At 56.3% G+C, this 21,800-nt stretch overlaps 40 non-coding genes and 2 pseudogenes across 40 annotated transcripts; all 42 read left to right on the forward strand.

The window, feature by feature from the left end:
- Positions 1 to 60: 60 nt before the first annotated feature.
- On the forward strand, positions 61 to 179 carry LOC148928886 (5S ribosomal RNA). Its single transcript, XR_016129671.1, has one exon. It is a non-coding gene; the product is annotated as a 5S ribosomal RNA (ribosomal RNA).
- Positions 180 to 578: 399 nt separating this feature from the next.
- On the forward strand, positions 579 to 697 carry LOC148928887 (5S ribosomal RNA). Its single transcript, XR_016129672.1, has one exon. It is a non-coding gene; the product is annotated as a 5S ribosomal RNA (ribosomal RNA).
- A 399-nt stretch (positions 698 to 1,096) lies between these two features.
- On the forward strand, positions 1,097 to 1,215 carry LOC148928888 (5S ribosomal RNA). The gene has a single exon (XR_016129673.1). It is a non-coding gene; the product is annotated as a 5S ribosomal RNA (ribosomal RNA).
- A 399-nt stretch (positions 1,216 to 1,614) lies between these two features.
- LOC148928889 (5S ribosomal RNA) lies at positions 1,615 to 1,733 on the forward strand. Its single transcript, XR_016129674.1, has one exon. It is a non-coding gene; the product is annotated as a 5S ribosomal RNA (ribosomal RNA).
- A 399-nt stretch (positions 1,734 to 2,132) lies between these two features.
- LOC148928890 (5S ribosomal RNA) lies at positions 2,133 to 2,251 on the forward strand. The gene has a single exon (XR_016129675.1). It is a non-coding gene; the product is annotated as a 5S ribosomal RNA (ribosomal RNA).
- A 399-nt stretch (positions 2,252 to 2,650) lies between these two features.
- On the forward strand, positions 2,651 to 2,769 carry LOC148928891 (5S ribosomal RNA). Its single transcript, XR_016129676.1, has one exon. It is a non-coding gene; the product is annotated as a 5S ribosomal RNA (ribosomal RNA).
- Positions 2,770 to 3,168: 399 nt separating this feature from the next.
- On the forward strand, positions 3,169 to 3,287 carry LOC148928892 (5S ribosomal RNA). The gene has a single exon (XR_016129677.1). It is a non-coding gene; the product is annotated as a 5S ribosomal RNA (ribosomal RNA).
- Positions 3,288 to 3,686: 399 nt separating this feature from the next.
- Positions 3,687 to 3,805, forward strand: LOC148928893 (5S ribosomal RNA). Its single transcript, XR_016129678.1, has one exon. It is a non-coding gene; the product is annotated as a 5S ribosomal RNA (ribosomal RNA).
- A 399-nt stretch (positions 3,806 to 4,204) lies between these two features.
- On the forward strand, positions 4,205 to 4,323 carry LOC148928894 (5S ribosomal RNA). Its single transcript, XR_016129679.1, has one exon. It is a non-coding gene; the product is annotated as a 5S ribosomal RNA (ribosomal RNA).
- Positions 4,324 to 4,722: 399 nt separating this feature from the next.
- LOC148928895 (5S ribosomal RNA) lies at positions 4,723 to 4,841 on the forward strand. The gene has a single exon (XR_016129680.1). It is a non-coding gene; the product is annotated as a 5S ribosomal RNA (ribosomal RNA).
- A 399-nt stretch (positions 4,842 to 5,240) lies between these two features.
- Positions 5,241 to 5,359, forward strand: LOC148928896 (5S ribosomal RNA). Its single transcript, XR_016129681.1, has one exon. It is a non-coding gene; the product is annotated as a 5S ribosomal RNA (ribosomal RNA).
- A 399-nt stretch (positions 5,360 to 5,758) lies between these two features.
- Positions 5,759 to 5,877, forward strand: LOC148928897 (5S ribosomal RNA). Its single transcript, XR_016129682.1, has one exon. It is a non-coding gene; the product is annotated as a 5S ribosomal RNA (ribosomal RNA).
- Positions 5,878 to 6,276: 399 nt separating this feature from the next.
- LOC148928898 (5S ribosomal RNA) lies at positions 6,277 to 6,395 on the forward strand. The gene has a single exon (XR_016129684.1). It is a non-coding gene; the product is annotated as a 5S ribosomal RNA (ribosomal RNA).
- A 401-nt stretch (positions 6,396 to 6,796) lies between these two features.
- On the forward strand, positions 6,797 to 6,915 carry LOC148928899 (5S ribosomal RNA). The gene has a single exon (XR_016129685.1). It is a non-coding gene; the product is annotated as a 5S ribosomal RNA (ribosomal RNA).
- A 403-nt stretch (positions 6,916 to 7,318) lies between these two features.
- Positions 7,319 to 7,437, forward strand: LOC148928900 (5S ribosomal RNA). The gene has a single exon (XR_016129686.1). It is a non-coding gene; the product is annotated as a 5S ribosomal RNA (ribosomal RNA).
- Positions 7,438 to 7,838: 401 nt separating this feature from the next.
- On the forward strand, positions 7,839 to 7,958 carry LOC148928901 (5S ribosomal RNA). Its single transcript, XR_016130113.1, has one exon. It is a non-coding gene; the product is annotated as a 5S ribosomal RNA (ribosomal RNA).
- Positions 7,959 to 8,360: 402 nt separating this feature from the next.
- On the forward strand, positions 8,361 to 8,480 carry LOC148928902 (5S ribosomal RNA). The gene has a single exon (XR_016130109.1). It is a non-coding gene; the product is annotated as a 5S ribosomal RNA (ribosomal RNA).
- A 405-nt stretch (positions 8,481 to 8,885) lies between these two features.
- Positions 8,886 to 9,005, forward strand: LOC148928903 (5S ribosomal RNA). The gene has a single exon (XR_016130084.1). It is a non-coding gene; the product is annotated as a 5S ribosomal RNA (ribosomal RNA).
- Positions 9,006 to 9,408: 403 nt separating this feature from the next.
- On the forward strand, positions 9,409 to 9,527 carry LOC148928904 (5S ribosomal RNA). The gene has a single exon (XR_016129687.1). It is a non-coding gene; the product is annotated as a 5S ribosomal RNA (ribosomal RNA).
- A 405-nt stretch (positions 9,528 to 9,932) lies between these two features.
- Positions 9,933 to 10,052, forward strand: LOC148928905 (5S ribosomal RNA). Its single transcript, XR_016130075.1, has one exon. It is a non-coding gene; the product is annotated as a 5S ribosomal RNA (ribosomal RNA).
- Positions 10,053 to 10,456: 404 nt separating this feature from the next.
- Positions 10,457 to 10,575, forward strand: LOC148928906 (5S ribosomal RNA). The gene has a single exon (XR_016129688.1). It is a non-coding gene; the product is annotated as a 5S ribosomal RNA (ribosomal RNA).
- A 403-nt stretch (positions 10,576 to 10,978) lies between these two features.
- On the forward strand, positions 10,979 to 11,098 carry LOC148928907 (5S ribosomal RNA). The gene has a single exon (XR_016130108.1). It is a non-coding gene; the product is annotated as a 5S ribosomal RNA (ribosomal RNA).
- Positions 11,099 to 11,498: 400 nt separating this feature from the next.
- On the forward strand, positions 11,499 to 11,617 carry LOC148928908 (5S ribosomal RNA). The gene has a single exon (XR_016129689.1). It is a non-coding gene; the product is annotated as a 5S ribosomal RNA (ribosomal RNA).
- Positions 11,618 to 12,022: 405 nt separating this feature from the next.
- LOC148928909 (5S ribosomal RNA) lies at positions 12,023 to 12,141 on the forward strand. Its single transcript, XR_016129690.1, has one exon. It is a non-coding gene; the product is annotated as a 5S ribosomal RNA (ribosomal RNA).
- Positions 12,142 to 12,543: 402 nt separating this feature from the next.
- On the forward strand, positions 12,544 to 12,661 carry LOC148928910 (5S ribosomal RNA). The gene has a single exon (XR_016130074.1). It is a non-coding gene; the product is annotated as a 5S ribosomal RNA (ribosomal RNA).
- Positions 12,662 to 13,065: 404 nt separating this feature from the next.
- Positions 13,066 to 13,209, forward strand: LOC148928911 (5S ribosomal RNA; annotated as a pseudogene).
- Positions 13,210 to 13,608: 399 nt separating this feature from the next.
- Positions 13,609 to 13,727, forward strand: LOC148928912 (5S ribosomal RNA). The gene has a single exon (XR_016129691.1). It is a non-coding gene; the product is annotated as a 5S ribosomal RNA (ribosomal RNA).
- Positions 13,728 to 14,128: 401 nt separating this feature from the next.
- LOC148928913 (5S ribosomal RNA) lies at positions 14,129 to 14,247 on the forward strand. The gene has a single exon (XR_016129692.1). It is a non-coding gene; the product is annotated as a 5S ribosomal RNA (ribosomal RNA).
- A 400-nt stretch (positions 14,248 to 14,647) lies between these two features.
- Positions 14,648 to 14,767, forward strand: LOC148928914 (5S ribosomal RNA). The gene has a single exon (XR_016130085.1). It is a non-coding gene; the product is annotated as a 5S ribosomal RNA (ribosomal RNA).
- Positions 14,768 to 15,168: 401 nt separating this feature from the next.
- LOC148928915 (5S ribosomal RNA) lies at positions 15,169 to 15,287 on the forward strand. Its single transcript, XR_016129693.1, has one exon. It is a non-coding gene; the product is annotated as a 5S ribosomal RNA (ribosomal RNA).
- A 401-nt stretch (positions 15,288 to 15,688) lies between these two features.
- LOC148928916 (5S ribosomal RNA) lies at positions 15,689 to 15,807 on the forward strand. Its single transcript, XR_016129694.1, has one exon. It is a non-coding gene; the product is annotated as a 5S ribosomal RNA (ribosomal RNA).
- A 402-nt stretch (positions 15,808 to 16,209) lies between these two features.
- On the forward strand, positions 16,210 to 16,328 carry LOC148928917 (5S ribosomal RNA). The gene has a single exon (XR_016129695.1). It is a non-coding gene; the product is annotated as a 5S ribosomal RNA (ribosomal RNA).
- A 401-nt stretch (positions 16,329 to 16,729) lies between these two features.
- Positions 16,730 to 16,848, forward strand: LOC148928918 (5S ribosomal RNA). Its single transcript, XR_016129696.1, has one exon. It is a non-coding gene; the product is annotated as a 5S ribosomal RNA (ribosomal RNA).
- Positions 16,849 to 17,247: 399 nt separating this feature from the next.
- Positions 17,248 to 17,366, forward strand: LOC148928919 (5S ribosomal RNA). Its single transcript, XR_016129697.1, has one exon. It is a non-coding gene; the product is annotated as a 5S ribosomal RNA (ribosomal RNA).
- Positions 17,367 to 17,769: 403 nt separating this feature from the next.
- LOC148928920 (5S ribosomal RNA) lies at positions 17,770 to 17,889 on the forward strand. The gene has a single exon (XR_016130079.1). It is a non-coding gene; the product is annotated as a 5S ribosomal RNA (ribosomal RNA).
- A 400-nt stretch (positions 17,890 to 18,289) lies between these two features.
- Positions 18,290 to 18,409, forward strand: LOC148928921 (5S ribosomal RNA). The gene has a single exon (XR_016130111.1). It is a non-coding gene; the product is annotated as a 5S ribosomal RNA (ribosomal RNA).
- Positions 18,410 to 18,811: 402 nt separating this feature from the next.
- On the forward strand, positions 18,812 to 18,933 carry LOC148928922 (5S ribosomal RNA; annotated as a pseudogene).
- Positions 18,934 to 19,334: 401 nt separating this feature from the next.
- On the forward strand, positions 19,335 to 19,454 carry LOC148928923 (5S ribosomal RNA). Its single transcript, XR_016130081.1, has one exon. It is a non-coding gene; the product is annotated as a 5S ribosomal RNA (ribosomal RNA).
- Positions 19,455 to 19,855: 401 nt separating this feature from the next.
- Positions 19,856 to 19,974, forward strand: LOC148928924 (5S ribosomal RNA). The gene has a single exon (XR_016129698.1). It is a non-coding gene; the product is annotated as a 5S ribosomal RNA (ribosomal RNA).
- Positions 19,975 to 20,376: 402 nt separating this feature from the next.
- Positions 20,377 to 20,495, forward strand: LOC148928925 (5S ribosomal RNA). The gene has a single exon (XR_016129699.1). It is a non-coding gene; the product is annotated as a 5S ribosomal RNA (ribosomal RNA).
- Positions 20,496 to 20,894: 399 nt separating this feature from the next.
- On the forward strand, positions 20,895 to 21,013 carry LOC148928926 (5S ribosomal RNA). The gene has a single exon (XR_016129700.1). It is a non-coding gene; the product is annotated as a 5S ribosomal RNA (ribosomal RNA).
- A 399-nt stretch (positions 21,014 to 21,412) lies between these two features.
- LOC148928927 (5S ribosomal RNA) lies at positions 21,413 to 21,531 on the forward strand. Its single transcript, XR_016129701.1, has one exon. It is a non-coding gene; the product is annotated as a 5S ribosomal RNA (ribosomal RNA).
- Positions 21,532 to 21,800: the final 269 nt, after the last annotated feature.

Consider the following 21,800-nt stretch of genomic DNA (forward strand, 5'->3'; position numbering starts at 1 on the left):
GGACCAGAACCTGCGCACGGGAGCGTACGCTATGAAAGAATAAAGTGCGGGGCTATTGACGGGTGCGATCATACCAGCACTAATGCACCGGATCCCATCAGAACTCCGAAGTTAAGCGTGCTTGGGCGAGAGTAGTACTAGGATGGGTGACCCCCTGGGAAGTCCTCGTGTTGCACCCCTTTTTGCGAGTGCGTTCATTTTTTTTTTCTATTTCCGTTCAGTTGGTCTTGCTGCGGCCCGAAACTCGACTAGCGGTTGGCGGGCGCGAGGACAAAAAGGTACGGCAATCCCCACGAGCCCGTGACGAGCGGGTCCCACAACCTTAAACGTGCCGAAAAACAGTAGCCGCGAACTAAAAGTGGCCGAAATGGCTCGAAACGGCCTCTTTTTGCTTCCCGGAGTAGCCACGGGCTGTACCCGTAGCTCAGCACGTGGGGCTCGGCGAGAGCTTCGCGGTGATATGCTGTGGGTCCCGTAACTCCTTCCGGATCAAAAGTTATGCCCGTCTGAAGGGTGGGGGACCAGAACCTGCGCACGGGAGCGTACGCTATGAAAGAATAAAGTGCGGGGCTATTGACGGGTGCGATCATACCAGCACTAATGCACCGGATCCCATCAGAACTCCGAAGTTAAGCGTGCTTGGGCGAGAGTAGTACTAGGATGGGTGACCCCCTGGGAAGTCCTCGTGTTGCACCCCTTTTTGCGAGTGCGTTCATTTTTTTTTTCTATTTCCGTTCAGTTGGTCTTGCTGCGGCCCGAAACTCGACTAGCGGTTGGCGGGCGCGAGGACAAAAAGGTACGGCAATCCCCACGAGCCCGTGACGAGCGGGTCCCACAACCTTAAACGTGCCGAAAAACAGTAGCCGCGAACTAAAAGTGGCCGAAATGGCTCGAAACGGCCTCTTTTTGCTTCCCGGAGTAGCCACGGGCTGTACCCGTAGCTCAGCACGTGGGGCTCGGCGAGAGCTTCGCGGTGATATGCTGTGGGTCCCGTAACTCCTTCCGGATCAAAAGTTATGCCCGTCTGAAGGGTGGGGGACCAGAACCTGCGCACGGGAGCGTACGCTATGAAAGAATAAAGTGCGGGGCTATTGACGGGTGCGATCATACCAGCACTAATGCACCGGATCCCATCAGAACTCCGAAGTTAAGCGTGCTTGGGCGAGAGTAGTACTAGGATGGGTGACCCCCTGGGAAGTCCTCGTGTTGCACCCCTTTTTGCGAGTGCGTTCATTTTTTTTTTCTATTTCCGTTCAGTTGGTCTTGCTGCGGCCCGAAACTCGACTAGCGGTTGGCGGGCGCGAGGACAAAAAGGTACGGCAATCCCCACGAGCCCGTGACGAGCGGGTCCCACAACCTTAAACGTGCCGAAAAACAGTAGCCGCGAACTAAAAGTGGCCGAAATGGCTCGAAACGGCCTCTTTTTGCTTCCCGGAGTAGCCACGGGCTGTACCCGTAGCTCAGCACGTGGGGCTCGGCGAGAGCTTCGCGGTGATATGCTGTGGGTCCCGTAACTCCTTCCGGATCAAAAGTTATGCCCGTCTGAAGGGTGGGGGACCAGAACCTGCGCACGGGAGCGTACGCTATGAAAGAATAAAGTGCGGGGCTATTGACGGGTGCGATCATACCAGCACTAATGCACCGGATCCCATCAGAACTCCGAAGTTAAGCGTGCTTGGGCGAGAGTAGTACTAGGATGGGTGACCCCCTGGGAAGTCCTCGTGTTGCACCCCTTTTTGCGAGTGCGTTCATTTTTTTTTTCTATTTCCGTTCAGTTGGTCTTGCTGCGGCCCGAAACTCGACTAGCGGTTGGCGGGCGCGAGGACAAAAAGGTACGGCAATCCCCACGAGCCCGTGACGAGCGGGTCCCACAACCTTAAACGTGCCGAAAAACAGTAGCCGCGAACTAAAAGTGGCCGAAATGGCTCGAAACGGCCTCTTTTTGCTTCCCGGAGTAGCCACGGGCTGTACCCGTAGCTCAGCACGTGGGGCTCGGCGGGAGCTTCGCGGTGATATGCTGTGGGTCCCGTAACTCCTTCCGGATCAAAAGTTATGCCCGTCTGAAGGGTGGGGGACCAGAACCTGCGCACGGGAGCGTACGCTATGAAAGAATAAAGTGCGGGGCTATTGACGGGTGCGATCATACCAGCACTAATGCACCGGATCCCATCAGAACTCCGAAGTTAAGCGTGCTTGGGCGAGAGTAGTACTAGGATGGGTGACCCCCTGGGAAGTCCTCGTGTTGCACCCCTTTTTGCGAGTGCGTTCATTTTTTTTTTCTATTTCCGTTCAGTTGGTCTTGCTGCGGCCCGAAACTCGACTAGCGGTTGGCGGGCGCGAGGACAAAAAGGTACGGCAATCCCCACGAGCCCGTGACGAGCGGGTCCCACAACCTTAAACGTGCCGAAAAACAGTAGCCGCGAACTAAAAGTGGCCGAAATGGCTCGAAACGGCCTCTTTTTGCTTCCCGGAGTAGCCACGGGCTGTACCCGTAGCTCAGCACGTGGGGCTCGGCGGGAGCTTCGCGGTGATATGCTGTGGGTCCCGTAACTCCTTCCGGATCAAAAGTTATGCCCGTCTGAAGGGTGGGGGACCAGAACCTGCGCACGGGAGCGTACGCTATGAAAGAATAAAGTGCGGGGCTATTGACGGGTGCGATCATACCAGCACTAATGCACCGGATCCCATCAGAACTCCGAAGTTAAGCGTGCTTGGGCGAGAGTAGTACTAGGATGGGTGACCCCCTGGGAAGTCCTCGTGTTGCACCCCTTTTTGCGAGTGCGTTCATTTTTTTTTTCTATTTCCGTTCAGTTGGTCTTGCTGCGGCCCGAAACTCGACTAGCGGTTGGCGGGCGCGAGGACAAAAAGGTACGGCAATCCCCACGAGCCCGTGACGAGCGGGTCCCACAACCTTAAACGTGCCGAAAAACAGTAGCCGCGAACTAAAAGTGGCCGAAATGGCTCGAAACGGCCTCTTTTTGCTTCCCGGAGTAGCCACGGGCTGTACCCGTAGCTCAGCACGTGGGGCTCGGCGGGAGCTTCGCGGTGATATGCTGTGGGTCCCGTAACTCCTTCCGGATCAAAAGTTATGCCCGTCTGAAGGGTGGGGGACCAGAACCTGCGCACGGGAGCGTACGCTATGAAAGAATAAAGTGCGGGGCTATTGACGGGTGCGATCATACCAGCACTAATGCACCGGATCCCATCAGAACTCCGAAGTTAAGCGTGCTTGGGCGAGAGTAGTACTAGGATGGGTGACCCCCTGGGAAGTCCTCGTGTTGCACCCCTTTTTGCGAGTGCGTTCATTTTTTTTTTCTATTTCCGTTCAGTTGGTCTTGCTGCGGCCCGAAACTCGACTAGCGGTTGGCGGGCGCGAGGACAAAAAGGTACGGCAATCCCCACGAGCCCGTGACGAGCGGGTCCCACAACCTTAAACGTGCCGAAAAACAGTAGCCGCGAACTAAAAGTGGCCGAAATGGCTCGAAACGGCCTCTTTTTGCTTCCCGGAGTAGCCACGGGCTGTACCCATAGCTCAGCACGTGGGGCTCGACGGGAGCTTCGCGGTGATATGCTGTGGGTCCCGTAACTCCTTCCGGATCAAAAGTTATGCCCGTCTGAAGGGTGGGGGACCAGAACCTGCGCACGGGAGCGTACGCTATGAAAGAATAAAGTGCGGGGCTATTGACGGGTGCGATCATACCAGCACTAATGCACCGGATCCCATCAGAACTCCGAAGTTAAGCGTGCTTGGGCGAGAGTAGTACTAGGATGGGTGACCCCCTGGGAAGTCCTCGTGTTGCACCCCTTTTTGCGAGTGCGTTCATTTTTTTTTTCTATTTCCGTTCAGTTGGTCTTGCTGCGGCCCGAAACTCGACTAGCGGTTGGCGGGCGCGAGGACAAAAAGGTACGGCAATCCCCACGAGCCCGTGACGAGCGGGTCCCACAACCTTAAACGTGCCGAAAAACAGTAGCCGCGAACTAAAAGTGGCCGAAATGGCTCGAAACGGCCTCTTTTTGCTTCCCGGAGTAGCCACGGGCTGTACCCGTAGCTCAGCACGTGGGGCTCGGCGGGAGCTTCGCGGTGATATGCTGTGGGTCCCGTAACTCCTTCCGGATCAAAAGTTATGCCCGTCTGAAGGGTGGGGGACCAGAACCTGCGCACGGGAGCGTACGCTATGAAAGAATAAAGTGCGGGGCTATTGACGGGTGCGATCATACCAGCACTAATGCACCGGATCCCATCAGAACTCCGAAGTTAAGCGTGCTTGGGCGAGAGTAGTACTAGGATGGGTGACCCCCTGGGAAGTCCTCGTGTTGCACCCCTTTTTGCGAGTGCGTTCATTTTTTTTTTCTATTTCCGTTCAGTTGGTCTTGCTGCGGCCCGAAACTCGACTAGCGGTTGGCGGGCGCGAGGACAAAAAGGTACGGCAATCCCCACGAGCCCGTGACGAGCGGGTCCCACAACCTTAAACGTGCCGAAAAACAGTAGCCGCGAACTAAAAGTGGCCGAAATGGCTCGAAACGGCCTCTTTTTGCTTCCCGGAGTAGCCACGGGCTGTACCCGTAGCTCAGCACGTGGGGCTCGGCGGGAGCTTCGCGGTGATATGCTGTGGGTCCCGTAACTCCTTCCGGATCAAAAGTTATGCCCGTCTGAAGGGTGGGGGACCAGAACCTGCGCACGGGAGCGTACGCTATGAAAGAATAAAGTGCGGGGCTATTGACGGGTGCGATCATACCAGCACTAATGCACCGGATCCCATCAGAACTCCGAAGTTAAGCGTGCTTGGGCGAGAGTAGTACTAGGATGGGTGACCCCCTGGGAAGTCCTCGTGTTGCACCCCTTTTTGCGAGTGCGTTCATTTTTTTTTTCTATTTCCGTTCAGTTGGTCTTGCTGCGGCCCGAAACTCGACTAGCGGTTGGCGGGCGCGAGGACAAAAAGGTACGGCAATCCCCACGAGCCCGTGACGAGCGGGTCCCACAACCTTAAACGTGCCGAAAAACAGTAGCCGCGAACTAAAAGTGGCCGAAATGGCTCGAAACGGCCTCTTTTTGCTTCCCGGAGTAGCCACGGGCTGTACCCATAGCTCAGCACGTGGGGCTCGACGGGAGCTTCGCGGTGATATGCTGTGGGTCCCGTAACTCCTTCCGGATCAAAAGTTATGCCCGTCTGAAGGGTGGGGGACCAGAACCTGCGCACGGGAGCGTACGCTATGAAAGAATAAAGTGCGGGGCTATTGACGGGTGCGATCATACCAGCACTAATGCACCGGATCCCATCAGAACTCCGAAGTTAAGCGTGCTTGGGCGAGAGTAGTACTAGGATGGGTGACCCCCTGGGAAGTCCTCGTGTTGCACCCCTTTTTGCGAGTGCGTTCATTTTTTTTTTCTATTTCCGTTCAGTTGGTCTTGCTGCGGCCCGAAACTCGACTAGCGGTTGGCGGGCGCGAGGACAAAAAGGTACGGCAATCCCCACGAGCCCGTGACGAGCGGGTCCCACAACCTTAAACGTGCCGAAAAACAGTAGCCGCGAACTAAAAGTGGCCGAAATGGCTCGAAACGGCCTCTTTTTGCTTCCCGGAGTAGCCACGGGCTGTACCCGTAGCTCAGCACGTGGGGCTCGGCGGGAGCTTCGCGGTGATATGCTGTGGGTCCCGTAACTCCTTCCGGATCAAAAGTTATGCCCGTCTGAAGGGTGGGGGACCAGAACCTGCGCACGGGAGCGTACGCTATGAAAGAATAAAGTGCGGGGCTATTGACGGGTGCGATCATACCAGCACTAATGCACCGGATCCCATCAGAACTCCGAAGTTAAGCGTGCTTGGGCGAGAGTAGTACTAGGATGGGTGACCCCCTGGGAAGTCCTCGTGTTGCACCCCTTTTTGCGAGTGCGTTCATTTTTTTTTTCTATTTCCGTTCAGTTGGTCTTGCTGCGGCCCGAAACTCGACTAGCGGTTGGCGGGCGCGAGGACAAAAAGGTACGGCAATCCCCACGAGCCCGTGACGAGCGGGTCCCACAACCTTAAACGTGCCGAAAAACAGTAGCCGCGAACTAAAAGTGGCCGAAATGGCTCGAAACGGCCTCTTTTTGCTTCCCGGAGTAGCCACGGGCTGTACCCGTAGCTCAGCACGTGGGGCTCGGCGGGAGCTTCGCGGTGATATGCTGTGGGTCCCGTAACTCCTTCCGGATCAAAAGTTATGCCCGTCTGAAGGGTGGGGGACCAGAACCTGCGCACGGGAGCGTACGCTATGAAAGAATAAAGTGCGGGGCTATTGACGGGTGCGATCATACCAGCACTAATGCACCGGATCCCATCAGAACTCCGAAGTTAAGCGTGCTTGGGCGAGAGTAGTACTAGGATGGGTGACCCCCTGGGAAGTCCTCGTGTTGCACCCCTTTTTGCGAGTGCGTTCATTTTTTTTTTCTATTTCCGTTCAGTTGGTCTTGCTGCGGCCCGAAACTCGACTAGCGGTTGGCGGGCGCGAGGACAAAAAGGTACGGCAATCCCCACGAGCCCGTGACGAGCGGGTCCCACAACCTTAAACGTGCCGAAAAACAGTAGGCCGCGAACTAAAAGTGGCCGAAATGGCTCGAAACGGCCTCTTTTTGCTTCCCGGAGTAGCCACGGGCTGTACCCGTAGCTCAGCACGTGGGGCTCGGCGGGAGCTTCGCGGTGATATGCTGTGGGTCCCCGTAACTCCTTCCGGATCAAAAGTTATGCCCGTCTGAAGGGTGGGGGACCAGAACCTGCGCACGGGAGCGTACGCTATGAAAGAATAAAGTGCGGGGCTATTGACGGGTGCGATCATACCAGCACTAATGCACCGGATCCCATCAGAACTCCGAAGTTAAGCGTGCTTGGGCGAGAGTAGTACTAGGATGGGTGACCCCCTGGGAAGTCCTCGTGTTGCACCCCTTTTTTGCGAGTGTGCGTTCATTTTTTTTTTCTATTTCCGTTCAGTTGGTCTTGCTGCGGCCCGAAACTCGACTAGCGGTTGGCGGGGCGCGAGGACAAAAAGGTACGGCAATCCCACGAGCCCGTGACGAGCGGGTCCCACAACCTTAAACGTGCCGAAAAACAGTAGCCGCGAACTAAAAGTGGCCGAAATGGCTCGAAACGGCCTCTTTTTGCTTCCCGGAGTAGCCACGGGCTGTACCCGTAGCTCAGCACGTGGGGCTCGGCGAGAGCTTCGCGGTGATATGCTGTGGGTCCCGTAACTCCTTCCGGATCAAAAGTTATGCCCGTCTGAAGGGTGGGGGGACCAGAACCTGCGCACGGGAGCGTACGCTATGAAAGAATAAAGTGCGGGGCTATTGACGGGTGCGATCATACCAGCACTAATGCACCGGATCCCATCAGAACTCCGAAGTTAAGCGTGCTTGGGCGAGAGTAGTACTAGGATGGGTGACCCCCTGGGAAGTCCTCGTGTTGCACCCCTTTTTGCGAGTGCGTTCATTTTTTTTTTCTATATTCCGTTCAGTTGGTCTTGCTGCGGCCCGAAACTCGACTAGCGGTTGGCGGGCGCGAGGACAAAAAGGTACGGCAATCCCCACGAGCCCGTGACGAGCGGGTCCCACAACCTTAAACGTGCCGAAAAAACAGTAGCCGCGAACTAAAAGTGGCCGAAATGGCTCGAAACGGCCTCTTTTTGCTTCCCGGAGTAGCCACGGGCTGTACCCGTAGCTCAACACGTGGGGCTCGGCGAGAGCTTCGCGGTGATATGCTGTGGGTCCCGTAACTCCTTCCGGATCAAAAGTTATGCCCGTCTGAAGGGTGGGGGACCAGAACCTGCGCACGGGAGCGTACGCTATGAAAGAATAAAGTGCGGGGCTATTGACGGGTGCGATCATACCAGCACTAATGCACCGGATCCCATCAGAACTCCGAAGTTAAGCGTGCTTGGGCGAGGAGTAGTACTAGGATGGGTGACCCACTGGGAAGTCCTCGTGTTGCACCCCTTTTTGCGAGTGCGTTCATTTTTTTTTTCTATTTCCGTTCAGTTGGTCTTGCTGCGGCCCGAAACTCGACTAGCGGTTGGCGGGCGCGAGGACAATAAGGTACGGCAATCCCCACGAGCCCGTGACGAGCGGGTCCCACAACCTTAAACGTGCCGAAAAAACAGTAGCCGCGAACTAAAAGTGGCCGAAATGGCTCGAAACGGCCTCTTTTTGCTTCCCGGAGTAGCCACGGGCTGTACCCGTAGCTCAGCACGTGGGGGCTCGGCGAGAGCTTCGCGGTGATATGCTGTGGGTCCCGTAACTCCTTCCGGATCAAAAGTTTATGCCCGTCTGAAGGGTGGGGGACCAGAACCTGCGCACGGGAGCGTACGCTATGAAAGAATAAAGTGCGGGGCTATTGACGGGTGCGATCATACCAGCACTAATGCACCGGATCCCATCAGAACTCCGAAGTTAAGCGTGCTTGGGCGAGAGGTAGTACTAGGATGGGTGACCCCCTGGGAAGTCCTCGTGTTGCACCCCATTTTTGCGAGTGCGTTCATTTTTTTTTTCTATTTCCGTTCAGTTGGTCTTGCTGCGGCCCGAAACTCGACTAGCGGTTGGCGGGCGCGAGGACAAAAAGGTACGGCAATCCCCACGAGCCCGTGACGAGCGGGTCCCACAACCTTAAACGTGCCGAAAAAAACAGTAGCCGCGAACTAAAAGTGGCCGAAATGGCTCGAAACGGCCTCTTTTTTGCTTCCCGGAGTAGCCACGGGCTGTACCCGTAGCTCAGCACGTGGGGCTCGGCGGGAGCTTCGCGGTGATATGCTGTGGGTCCCGTAACTCCTTCCGGATCAAAAGTTATGCCCGTCTGAAGGGTGGGGGGACCAGAACCTGCGCACGGGAGCGTACGCTATGAAAGAATAAAGTGCGGGGGCTATTGACGGGTGCGATCATACCAGCACTAATGCACCGGATCCCATCAGAACTCCGAAGTTAAGCGTGCTTGGGCGAGAGTAGTACTAGGATGGGTGACCCCCCTGGGAAGTCCTCGTGTTGCACCCCTTTTTGCGAGTGCGTTCATTTTTTTTTTTCTATTTCCGTTCAGTTGGTCTTGCTGCGGCCCGAAACTCGACTAGCGGTTGGCGGGGCGCGAGGACAAAAAGGTACGGCAATCCCCACGAGCCGTGACGAGCGGGTCCCACAACCTTAAACGTGCCGAAAAAACAGTAGCCGCGAACTAAAAGTGGCCGAAATGGCTCGAAACGGCCTCTTTTTGCTTCCCGGAGTAGCCACGGGCTGTACCCGTAGCTCAGCACGTGGGGCTCGGCGGGAGCTTCGCGGTGATATGCTGTGGGTCCCCGTAACTCCTTCCGGATCAAAAGTTATGCCCGTCTGAAGGGTGGGGGGACCAGAACCTGCGCACGGGAGCGTACGCTATGAAAGAATAAAGTGCGGGGCTATTGACGGGTGCGATCATACCAGCACTAATGCACCGGATCCCATCAGAACTCCGAAGTTAAGCGTGCTTGGGCGAGAGTAGTACTAGGATGGGTGACCCCCTGGGAAGTCCTCGTGTTGCACCCCTTTTTGCGAGTGCGTTCATTTTTTTTTTCTATTTCCGTTCAGTTGGTCTTGCTGCGGCCCGAAACTCGACTAGCGGTTGGCGGGGCGCGAGGACAAAAAGGTACGGCAAATCCCCACGAGCCCGTGACGAGCGGGTCCCACAACCTTAAACGTGCCGAAAAAACAGTAGCCGCGAACTAAAAGTGGCCCGAAATGGCTCGAAACGGCCTCTTTTTGCTTCCCGGAGTAGCCACGGGCTGTACCCGTAGCTCAGCACGTGGGGCTCGGCGGGAGCTTCGCGGTGATATGCTGTGGGTCCCGTAACTCCTTCCGGATCAAAAGTTATGCCCGTCTGAAGGGTGGGGGGACCAGAACCTGCGCACGGGAGCGTACGCTATGAAAGAATAAAGTGCGGGGGCTATTGACGGGTGCGATCATACCAGCACTAATGCACCGGATCCCATCAGAACTCCGAAGTTAAGCGTGCTTGGGGCGAGAGTAGTACTAGGATGGGTGACCCCCTGGGAAGTCCTCGTGTTGCACCCCTTTTTGCGAGTGCGTTCATTTTTTTTTTCTATTTCCGTTCAGTTGGTCTTGCTGCGGCCCGAAACTCGACTAGCGGTTGGCGGGCGCGAGGGACAAAAAGGTACGGCAATCCCCCACGAGCCCGTGACGAGCGGGTCCCACAACCTTAAACGTGCCGAAAAACAGTAGCCGCGAACTAAAAGTGGCCGAAATGGCTCGAAACGGCCTCTTTTTGCTTCCCGGAGTAGCCACGGGCTGTACCCGTAGCTCAGCACGTGGGGCTCGGCGGGAGCTTCGCGGTGATATGCTGGTGGGTCCCGTAACTCCTTCCGGATCAAAAGTTATGCCCGTCTGAAGGGTGGGGGACCAGAACCTGCGCACGGGAGCGTACGCTATGAAAGAATAAAGTGCGGGGGCTATTGACGGGGTGCGATCATACCAGCACTAATGCACCGGATCCCATCAGAACTCCGAAGTTAAGCGTGCTTGGGCGAGAGTAGTACTAGGATGGGTGACCCCCTGGGAAGTCCTCGTGTTGCACCCCTTTTTGCGAGTGCGTTCATTTTTTTTTTCTATTTCCGTTCAGTTGGTCTTGCTGCGGCCCGAAACTCGACTAGCGGTTGGCGGGCGCGAGGACAAAAAGGTACGGCAATCCCCACGAGCCCGTGACGAGCGGGGTCCCACAACCTTAAACGTGCCGAAAAACAGTAGCCGCGAACTAAAAGTGGCCGAAATGGCTCGAAAACGGCCTCTTTTTGCTTCCCGGAGTAGCCACGGGCTGTACCCGTAGCTCAGCACGTGGGGCTCGGCGGGAGGCTTCGCGGTGATATGCTGTGGGTCCCGTAACTCCTTCCGGATCAAAAGTTATGCCCGTTCTGAAGGGTGGGGGACCAGAACCTGCGCACGGGAGCGTACGCTATGAAAGAATAAAGTGCGGGGCTATTGACGGGTGCGATCATACCAGCACTAATGCACCGGATCCCATCAGAACTCCGAAGTTAAGCGTGCTTGGGTCGAGAGTAGTACTAGGATGGGTGACCCCCTGGGAAGTCCTCGTGTTGCACCCCTTTTTGCGAGTGCGTTCATTTTTTTTTTCTATTTCCGTTCAGTTGGTCTTGCTGCGGCCCGAAACTCGACTAGCGGTTGGCGGGCGCGAGGACAAAAAGGTACGGCAATCCCCACGAGCCCGTGACGAGCGGGTCCCACAACCTTAAACGTGCCGAAAAACAGTAGCCGCGAACTAAAAGTGGCCGAAATGGCTCGAAACGGCCTCTTTTTGCTTCCCGGAGTAGCCACGGGCTGTACCCGTAGCTCAGCACGTGGGGCTCGGCGGGAGCTTCGCGGTGATATGCTGTGGGTCCCGTAACTCCTTCCGGATCAAAAGTTATGCCCGTCTGAAGGGTGGGGGACCAGAACCTGCGCACGGGGAGCGTACGCTATGAAAGAATAAAGTGCGGGGCTATTGACGGGTGCGATCATACCAGCACTAATGCACCGGATCCCATCAGAACTCCGAAGTTAAGCGTGCTTGGGCGAGAGTAGTACTAGGATGGGTGACCCCCTGGGAAGTCCTCGTGTTGCACCCCTTTTTGCGAGTGCGTTCATTTTTTTTTTTCTATTTCCGTTCAGTTGGTCCTTGGCTGCGGCCCGAAACTCGGACTAGCGGTTGGCGGGCGCGAGGACAAAAAGGTACGGCAATCCCCACGAGCCCGTGACGAGCGGGTCCCACAACCTTAAACGTGCCGAAAAAACAGTAGCCGCGAACTAAAAAGTGGCCGAAATGGCTCGAAACGGCCTCTTTTTGCTTCCGGAGTAGCCACGGGCTGTACCCGTAGCTCAGCACGTGGGGCTCGGCGGGAGCTTCGCGGTGATATGCTGTGGGTCCCGTAACTCCTTCCGGATCAAAAGTTATGCCCGTCTGAAGGGTGGGGGACCAGAACCTGCGCACGGGAGCGTACGCTATGAAAGAATAAAGTGCGGGGGCTATTGACGGGTGCGATCATACCAGCACTAATGCACCGGATCCCATCAGAACTCCGAAGTTAAGCGTGCTTGGGCGAGAGTAGTACTAGGATGGGTGACCCCCTGGGAAGTCCTCGTGTTGCACCCCTTTTTGCGAGTGCGTTCATTTTTTTTTTTCTATTTCCGTTCAGTTGGTCTTGCTGCGGCCCGAAACTCGACTAGCGGTTGGCGGGCGCGAGGACAAAAAGGTACGGCAATCCCCACGAGCCCGTGACGAGCGGGTCCCACAACCTTAAACGTGCCGAAAAAACAGTAGCCGCGAACTAAAAGTGGCCGAAATGGCTCGAAACGGCCTCTTTTTGCTTCCCGGAGTAGCCACGGGCTGTACCCGTAGCTCAGCACGTGGGGCTCGGCGGGAGCTTCGCGGTGATATGCTGTGGGTCCCGTAACTCCTTCCGGATCAAAAGTTATGCCCGTCTGAAGGGTGGGGGACCAGAACCTGCGCACGGGAGCGTACGCTATGAAAGAATAAAGTGCGGGGCTATTGACGGGGTGCGATCATACCAGCACTAATGCACCGGATCCCATCAGAACTCCGAAGTTAAGCGTGCTTGGGCGAGAGTAGTACTAGATGGGTGACCCCCTGGGAAGTCCTCGTGTTGCACCCCTTTTTGCGAGTGCGTTCATTTTTTTTTTTCTATTTCCGTTCAGTTGGTCTTGCTGCGGCCCGAAACTCGACTCGACTAGCGGTTGGCGGGCGCGAGGACAAAAAGGTACGGCAATCCCCACGAGCCCGTGACGAGCGGGTCCCACAACCTTAAACGTGCCGAAAAACAGTAGCCGCGAACTAAAAGTGGCCGAAATGGCTCGAAACGGCCTCTTTTTGCTTCCCGGAGTAGCCACGGGCTGTACCCGTAGCTCAGCACGTGGGGCTCGGCGGGAGCTTCGCGGTGATATGCTGTGGGTCCCGTAACTCTTCCGGATCAAAAGTTATGCCCGTCTGAAGGGTGGGGGACCAGAACCTGCGCACGGGAGCGTACGCTATGAAAGAATAAAGTGCGGGGCTATTGACGGGTGCGATCATACCAGCACTAATGCACCGGATCCCATCAGAACTCCGAAGTTAAGCGTGCTTGGGGCGAGAGTAGTAAGCGTGCTTGGGCGAGAGTAGTACTAGGATGGGTGACCCCCTGGGGAAGTCCTCGTGTTGCACCCCTTTTTGCGAGTGCGTTCATTTTTTTTTTCTATTTCCGTTCAGTTGGTCTTGCTGCGGCCCGAAACTCGACTAGCGGTTGGCGGGCGCGAGGACAAAAAGGTACGGCAATCCCCACGAGCCCGTGACGAGCGGGTCCCACAACCTTAAACGTGCCGAAAAACAGTAGCCGCGAACTAAAAGTGGCCGAAATGGCTCGAAACGGCCTCTTTTTGCTTCCCGGAGTAGCCACGGGCTGTACCCGTAGCTCAGCACGTGGGGCTCGGCGGGAGCTTCGCGGTGATATGCTGTGGGTCCCGTAACTCCTTCCGGATCAAAAGTTATGCCCGTCTGAAGGGTGGGGGACCAGAACCTGCGCACGGGAGCGTACGCTATGAAAGAATAAAGTGCGGGGCTATTGACGGGTGCGATCATACCAGCACTAATGCACCGGATCCCATCAGAACTCCGAAGTTAAGCGTGCTTGGGCGAGAGTAGTACTAGGATGGGTGACCCCCTGGGAAGTCCTCGTGTTGCACCCCTTTTTGCGAGTGCGTTCATTTTTTTTTTCTATTTCCGTTCAGTTGGTCTTGCTGCGGCCCGAAACTCGACTAGCGGTTGGCGGGCGCGAGGACAAAAAGGTACGGCAATCCCCACGAGCCCGTGACGAGCGGGTCCCACAACCTTAAACGTGCCGAAAAAAACAGTAGCCGCGAACTAAAGTGGCCGAAATGGCTCGAAACGGCCTCTTTTTGCTTCCCGGAGTAGCCACGGGCTGTACCCGTAGCTCAGCACGTGGGGCTCGGCGGGAGCTTCGCGGTGATATGCTGTGGGGTCCCGTAACTCCTTCCGGATCAAAAGTTATGCCCGTCTGAAGGGTGGGGGACCAGAACCTGCGCACGGGAGCGTACGCTATGAAAGAATAAAGTGCGGGGCTATTGACGGGTGCGATCATACCAGCACTAATGCACCGGATCCCATCAGAACTCCGAAGTTAAGCGTGCTTGGGCGAGAGTAGTACTAGGATGGGTGACCCCCTGGGAAGTCCTCGTGTTGCACCCCTTTTTGCGAGTGCGTTCATTTTTTTTTTCTATTTCCGTTCAGTTGGTCTTGCTGCGGCCCGAAACTCGACTAGCGGTTGGCGGGCGCGAGGACAAAAAGGTACGGCAATCCCCACGAGCCCGTGACGAGCGGGTCCCACAACCTTAAACGTGCCGAAAAACAGTAGCCGCGAACTAAAAGTGGCCGAAATGGCTCGAAACGGCCTCTTTTTGCTTCCCGGAGTAGCCACGGGCTGTACCCGTAGCTCAGCACGTGGGGCTCGGCGAGAGCTTCGCGGTGATATGCTGTGGGTCCCGTAACTCCTTCCGGATCAAAAGTTATGCCCGTCTGAAGGGTGGGGGGACCAGAACCTGCGCACGGGAGCGTACGCTATGAAAGAATAAAGTGCGGGGCTATTGACGGGTGCGATCATACCAGCACTAATGCACCGGATCCCATCAGAACTCCGAAGTTAAGCGTGCTTGGGCGAGAGTAGTACTAGGATGGGTGACCCCCCTGGGAAGTCCTCGTGTTGCACCCCTTTTTGCGAGTGCGTTCATTTTTTTTTTCTATTTCCGTTCAGTTGGTCTTGCTGCGGCCCGAAACTCGACTAGCGGTTGGCGGGCGCGAGGACAAAAAGGTACGGCAATCCCCACGAGCCCGTGACGAGCGGGTCCCACAACCTTAAACGTGCCGAAAAAACCAGTAGCCGCGAACTAAAAGTGGCCGAAATGGCTCGAAACGGCCTCTTTTTGCTTCCCGGAGTAGCCACGGGCTGTACCCGTAGCTCAGCACGTGGGGCTCGGCGAGAGCTTTCGCGGTGATATGCTGTGGGTCCCGTAACTCCTTCCGGATCAAAAGTTATGCCCGTCTGAAGGTGGGGGACCAGAACCTGCGCACGGGAGCGTACGCTATGAAAGAATAAAGTGCGGGGCTATTGACGGGTGCGATCATACCAGCACTAATGCACCGGATCCCATCAGAACTCCGAAGTTAAGCGTGCTTGGGCGAGAGTAGTACTAGGATGGGTGACCCCCTGGGAAGTCCTCGTGTTGCACCCCTTTTTGCGAGTGCGTTCATTTTTTTTTTCTATTTCCGTTCAGTTGGTCTTGCTGCGGCCCGAAACTCGACTAGCGGTTGGCGGGGCGCGAGGACAAAAAGGTACGGCAATCCCCACGAGCCCGTGACGAGCGGGTCCCACAACCTTAAACGTGCCGAAAAACAGTAGCCGCGAACTAAAAGTGGCCGAAATGGCTCGAAACGGGCCTCTTTTGCTTCCCGGAGTAGCCACGGGCTGTACCCGTAGCTCAGCACGTGGGGCTCGGCGAGGAGCTTCGCGGTGATATGCTGTGGGTCCCGTAACTCCTTCCGGATCAAAAGTTATGCCCGTCTGAAGGGTGGGGGACCAGAACCTGCGCACGGGAGCGTACGCTATGAAAGAATAAAGTGCGGGGCTATTGACGGGTGCGATCATACCAGCACTAATGCACCGGATCCCATCAGAACTCCGAAGTTAAGCGTGCTTGGGCGAGAGTAGTACTAGGATGGGTGACCCCCTGGGAAGTCCTCGTGTTGCACCCCTTTTTGCGAGTGCGTTCATTTTTTTTTTTCTATTTCCGTTCAGTTGGTCTTGCTGCGGCCCGAAACTCGACTAGCGGTTGGCGGGCGCGAGGACAAAAAGGTACGGCAATCCCCACGAGCCCGTGACGAGCGGGTCCCACAACCTTAAACGTGCGAGAAAAACAGTAGCCGCGAACTAAAAGTGGCCGAAATGGCTCGAAACGGCCTCTTTTTGCTTCCCGGAGTAGCCACGGGCTGTACCCGTAGCTCAGCACGTGGGGCTCGGCGGGAGCTTCGCGGTGATATGCTGTGGGGTCCCGTAACTCCTTCCGGATCAAAAGTTATGCCCGTCTGAAGGGTGGGGGACCAGAACCTGCGCACGGGAGCGTACGCTATGAAAGAATAAAGTGCGGGGCTATTGACGGGTGCGATCATACCAGCACTAATGCACCGGATCCCATCAGAACTCCGAAGTTAAGCGTGCTTGGGCGAGAGTAGTACTAGGATGGGTGACCCCCTGGGAAGTCCTCGTGTTGCACCCCTTTTTGCGAGTGCGTTCATTTTTTTTTTCTATTTCCGTTCAGTTGGTCTTGCTGCGGCCCGAAACTCGACTAGCGGTTGGCGGGGCGCGGAGGACAAAAAGGTACGGCAATCCCCACGAGCCCGTGACGAGCGGGTCCCACAACCTTAAACGTGCCGAAAAACAGTAGCCGCGAACTAAAAGTGGCCGAAATGGCTCGAAACGGCCTCTTTTTGCTTCCCGGAGTAGCCACGGGCTGTACCCGTAGCTCAGCACGTGGGGCTCGGCGGGAGCTTCGCGGTGATATGCTGTGGGTCCCGTAACTCCTTCCGGATCAAAAGTTATGCCCGTCTGAAGGGTGGGGGACCAGAACCTGCGCACGGGAGCGTACGCTATGAAAGAATAAAGTGCGGGGCTATTGACGGGTGCGATCATACCAGCACTAATGCACCGGATCCCATCAGAACTCCGAAGTTAAGCGTGCTTGGGCGAGAGTAGTACTAGGATGGGTGACCCCCTGGGAAGTCCTCGTGTTGCACCCCTTTTTGCGAGTGCGTTCATTTTTTTTTTCTATTTCCGTTCAGTTGGTCTTGCTGCGGCCCGAAACTCGACTAGCGGTTGGCGGGCGCGAGGACAAAAAGGTACGGCAATCCCCACGAGCCCGTGACGAGCGGGTCCCACAACCTTAAACGTGCCGAAAAACAGTAGCCGCGAACTAAAAGTGGCCGAAATGGCTCGAAACGGCCTCTTTTTGCTTCCCGGAGTAGCCACGGGCTGTACCCGTAGCTCAGCACGTGGGGCTCGGCGAGAGCTTCGCGGTGATATGCTGTGGGTCCCGTAACTCCTTCCGGATCAAAAGTTATGCCCGTCTGAAGGGTGGGGGACCAGAACCTGCGCACGGGAGCGTACGCTATGAAAGAATAAAGTGCGGGGCTATTGACGGGTGCGATCATACCAGCACTAATGCACCGGATCCCATCAGAACTCCGAAGTTAAGCGTGCTTGGGCGAGAGTAGTACTAGGATGGGTGACCCCCTGGGAAGTCCTCGTGTTGCACCCCTTTTTGCGAGTGCGTTCATTTTTTTTTTTCTATTTCCGTTCAGTTGGTCTTGCTGCGGCCCGAAACTCGACTAGCGGTTGGCGGGGCGCGAGGACAAAAAGGTACGGGCAATCCCCACGAGCCCGTGACGAGCGGGTCCCACAACCTTAAACGTGCCGAAAAACAGTAGCCGCGAACTAAAAGTGGCCGAAATGGCTCGAAACGGCCTCTTTTTGCTTCCCGGAGTAGCCACGGGCTGTACCCGTAGCTCAGCACGTGGGGCTCGGCGAGAGCTTCGCGGTGATATGCTGTGGGTCCCGTAACTCCTTCCGGATCAAAAGTTATGCCCGTCTGAAGGGTGGGGGACCAGAACCTGCGCACGGGAGCGTACGCTATGAAAGAATAAAGTGCGGGGGCTATTGACGGGTGCGATCATACCAGCACTAATGCACCGGATCCCATCAGAACTCCGAAGTTAAGCGTGCTTGGGCGAGGAGTAGTACTAGGATGGGTGACCCCCTGGGAAGTCCTCGTGTTGCACCCCTTTTTGCGAGTGCGTTCATTTTTTTTTTCTATTTCCGTTCAGTTGGTCTTGCTGCGGCCCGAAAACTCGACTAGCGGTTGGCGGGCGCGAGGACAAAAAGGTACGGCAATCCCCACGAGCCCGTGACGAGCGGGTCCCACAACCTTAAACGTGCCGAAAAACAGTAGCCGCGAACTAAAAGTGGCCGAAATGGCTCGAAACGGCCTCTTTTTGCTTCCCGGAGTAGCCACGGGCTGTACCCGTAGCTCAGCACGTGGGGCTCGGCGAGAGCTTCGCGGTGATATGCTGTGGGTCCCGTAACTCCTTCCGGATCAAAAGTTATGCCCGTCTGAAGGGTGGGGGACCAGAACCTGCGCACGGGAGCGTACGCTATGAAAGAATAAAGTGCGGGGCTATTGACGGGTGCGATCATACCAGCACTAATGCACCGGATCCCATCAGAACTCCGAAGTTAAGCGTGCTTGGGCGAGAGGTAGTACTAGGATGGGTGACCCCCTGGGAAGTCCTCGTGTTGCACCCCTTTTTGCGAGTGCGTTCATTTTTTTTTTCTATTTCCGTTCAGTTGGTCTTGCTGCGGCCCGAAACTCGACTAGCGGTTGGCGGGGCGCGAGGACAAAAAGGTACGGCAATCCCCACGAGCCCGTGACGAGCGGGTCCCACAACCTTAAACGTGCCGAAAAAACAGTAGCCGCGAACTAAAAGTGGCCGAAATGGCTCGAAACGGCCTCTTTTTGCTTCCCGGAAGTAGCCACGGGCTGTACCCGTAGCTCAGCACGTGGGGCTCGGCGAGAGCTTCGCGGTGATATGCTGTGGGTCCCGTAACTCCTTCCGGATCAAAAGTTATGCCCGTCTGAAGGGTGGGGGACCAGAACCTGCGCACGGGAGCGTACGCTATGAAAGAATAAAGTGCGGGGCTATTGACGGGTGCGATCATACCAGCACTAATGCACCGGATCCCATCAGAACTCCGAAGTTTAAGCGTGCTTGGGCGAGAGAGTAGTACTAGGATGGGTGACCCCCTGGGAAGTCCTCGTGTTGCACCCCTTTTTGCGAGTGCGTTCATTTTTTTTTCTATTTCCGTTCAGTTGGTCTTGCTGCGGCCCGAAACTCGACTAGCGGTTGGCGGGCGCGAGGACAAAAAGGTACGGCAATCCCCACGAGCCCGTGACGAGCGGGTCCCACAACCTTAAACGTGCCGAAAAACAGTAGCCGCGAACTAAAAGTGGCCGAAATGGCTCGAAACGGCCTCTTTTTGCTTCCCGGAGTAGCCACGGGCGTGTACCCGTAGCTCAGCACGTGGGGCTCGGCGAGAGCTTCGCGGTGATATGCTGTGGGTCCCCGTAACTCCCTTCCGGATCAAAAGTTATGCCCGTCTGAAGGGTGGGGGACCAGAACCTGCGCACGGGAGCGTACGCTATGAAAGAATAAAGTGCGGGGCTATTGACGGGTGCGATCATACCAGCACTAATGCACCGGATCCCATCAGAACTCCGAAGTTAAGCGTGCTTTGGGCGAGAGTAGTACTAGGATGGGTGACCCCCTGGGAAGTCCTCGTGTTGCACCCCTTTTTGCGAGTGCGTTCATTTTTTTTTTCTATTTCCGTTCAGTTGGTCTTGCTGCGGCCCGAAACTCGACTAGCGGTTGGCGGGGCGCGAGGACAAAAAGGTACGGCAATCCCCACGAGCCCGTGACGAGCGGGTCCCACAACCTTAAACGTGCCGAAAAACAGTAGCCGCGAACTAAAAGTGGCCGAAATGGCTCGAAACGGCCTCTTTTTTGCTTCCCGGAGTAGCCACGGGCTGTACCCGTAGCTCAGCACGTGGGGCTCGGCGAGAGCTTCGCGGTGATATGCTGTGGGTCCCGTAACTCCTTCCGGATCAAAAGTTATGCCCGTCTGAAGGGTGGGGGACCAGAACCTGCGCACGGGAGCGTACGCTATGAAAGAATAAAGTGCGGGGCTATTGACGGGTGCGATCATACCAGCACTAATGCACCGGATCCCATCAGAACTCCGAAGTTAAGCGTGCTTGGGCGAGAGTAGTACTAGGATGGGTGACCCCCTGGGAAGTCCTCGTGTTGCACCCCTTTTTGCGAGTGCGTTCATTTTTTTTTTCTATTTCCGTTCAGTTGGTCTTGCTGCGGCCCGAAACTCGACTAGCGGTTGGCGGGCGCGAGGACAAAAAGGTACGGCAATCCCCACGAGCCCGTGACGAGCGGGTCCCACAACCTTAAACGTGCCGAAAAACAGTAGCCGCGAACTAAAAGTGGCCGAAATGGCTCGAAACGGCCTCTTTTTGCTTCCCGGAGTAGCCACGGGCTGTACCCGTAGCTCAGCACGTGGGGGCTCGGCGAGAGCTTCGCGGTGATATGCTGTGGGTCCCGTAACTCCTTCCGGATCAAAAGTTATGCCCGTCTGAAGGGTGGGGGGGACCAGAACCTGCGCACGGGAGCGTACGCTATGAAAGAATAAAGTGCGGGGCTATTGACGGGTGCGATCATACCAGCACTAATGCACCGGATCCCATCAGAACTCCGAAGTTAAGCGTGCTTGGGCGAGAGTAGTACTAGGATGGGTGACCCCCTGGGAAGTCCTCGTGTTGCACCCCTTTTTGCGAGTGCGTTCATTTTTTTTTTCTATTTCCGTTCAGTTGGTCTTGCTGCGGCCCGAAACTCGACTAGCGGTTGGCGGGCGCGAGGACAAAAAGGTACGGCAATCCCCACGAGCCCGTGACGAGCGGGTCCCACAACCTTAAACGTGCCGAAAAACAGTAGCCGCGAACTAAAAGTGGCCGAAATGGCTCGAAACGGCCTCTTTTTGCTTCCCGGAGTAGCCACGGGCTGTACCCGTAGCTCAGCACGTGGGGCTCGGCGAGAGCTTCGCGGTGATATGCTGTGGGTCCCGTAACTCCTTCCGGATCAAAAGTTATGCCCGTCTGAAGGGTGGGGGACCAGAACCTGCGCACGGGAGCGTACGCTATGAAAGAATAAAGTGCGGGGCTATTGACGGGTGCGATCATACCAGCACTAATGCACCGGATCCCATCAGAACTCCGAAGTTAAGCGTGCTTGGGCGAGAGTAGTACTAGGATGGGTGACCCCCTGGGAAGTCCTCGTGTTGCACCCCTTTTTGCGAGTGCGTTCATTTTTTTTTTCTATTTCCGTTCAGTTGGTCTTGCTGCGGCCCGAAACTCGACTAGCGGTTGGCGGGCGCGAGGACAAAAAGGTACGGCAATCCCCACGAGCCCGTGACGAGCGGGTCCCACAACCTTAAACGTGCCGAAAAACAGTAGCCGCGAACTAAAAGTGGCCGAAATGGCTCGAAACGGCCTCTTTTTGCTTCCCGGAGTAGCCACGGGCTGTACCCGTAGCTCAGCACGTGGGGCTCGGCGGGAGCTTCGCGGTGATATGCTGTGGGTCCCGTAACTCCTTCCGGATCAAAAGTTATGCCCGTCTGAAGGGTGGGGGACCAGAACCTGCGCACGGGAGCGTACGCTATGAAAGAATAAAGTGCGGGGCTATTGACGGGTGCGATCATACCAGCACTAATGCACCGGATCCCATCAGAACTCCGAAGTTAAGCGTGCTTGGGCGAGAGTAGTACTAGGATGGGTGACCCCCTGGGAAGTCCTCGTGTTGCACCCCTTTTTGCGAGTGCGTTCATTTTTTTTTTCTATTTCCGTTCAGTTGGTCTTGCTGCGGCCCGAAACTCGACTAGCGGTTGGCGGGCGCGAGGACAAAAAGGTACGGCAATCCCCACGAGCCCGTGACGAGCGGGTCCCACAACCTTAAACGTGCCGAAAAACAGTAGCCGCGAACTAAAAGTGGCCGAAATGGCTCGAAACGGCCTCTTTTTGCTTCCCGGAGTAGCCACGGGCTGTACCCGTAGCTCAGCACGTGGGGCTCGGCGAGAG

The sequence above is a fragment of the Salvia hispanica genome, chromosome 4 (genome assembly GCF_029641045.1).
Source record: "Salvia hispanica isolate PSC_SH4W2 chromosome 4, Shi_PSC_v1, whole genome shotgun sequence".
Lineage (NCBI taxonomy): Eukaryota > Viridiplantae > Streptophyta > Magnoliopsida > Lamiales > Lamiaceae > Salvia > Salvia hispanica.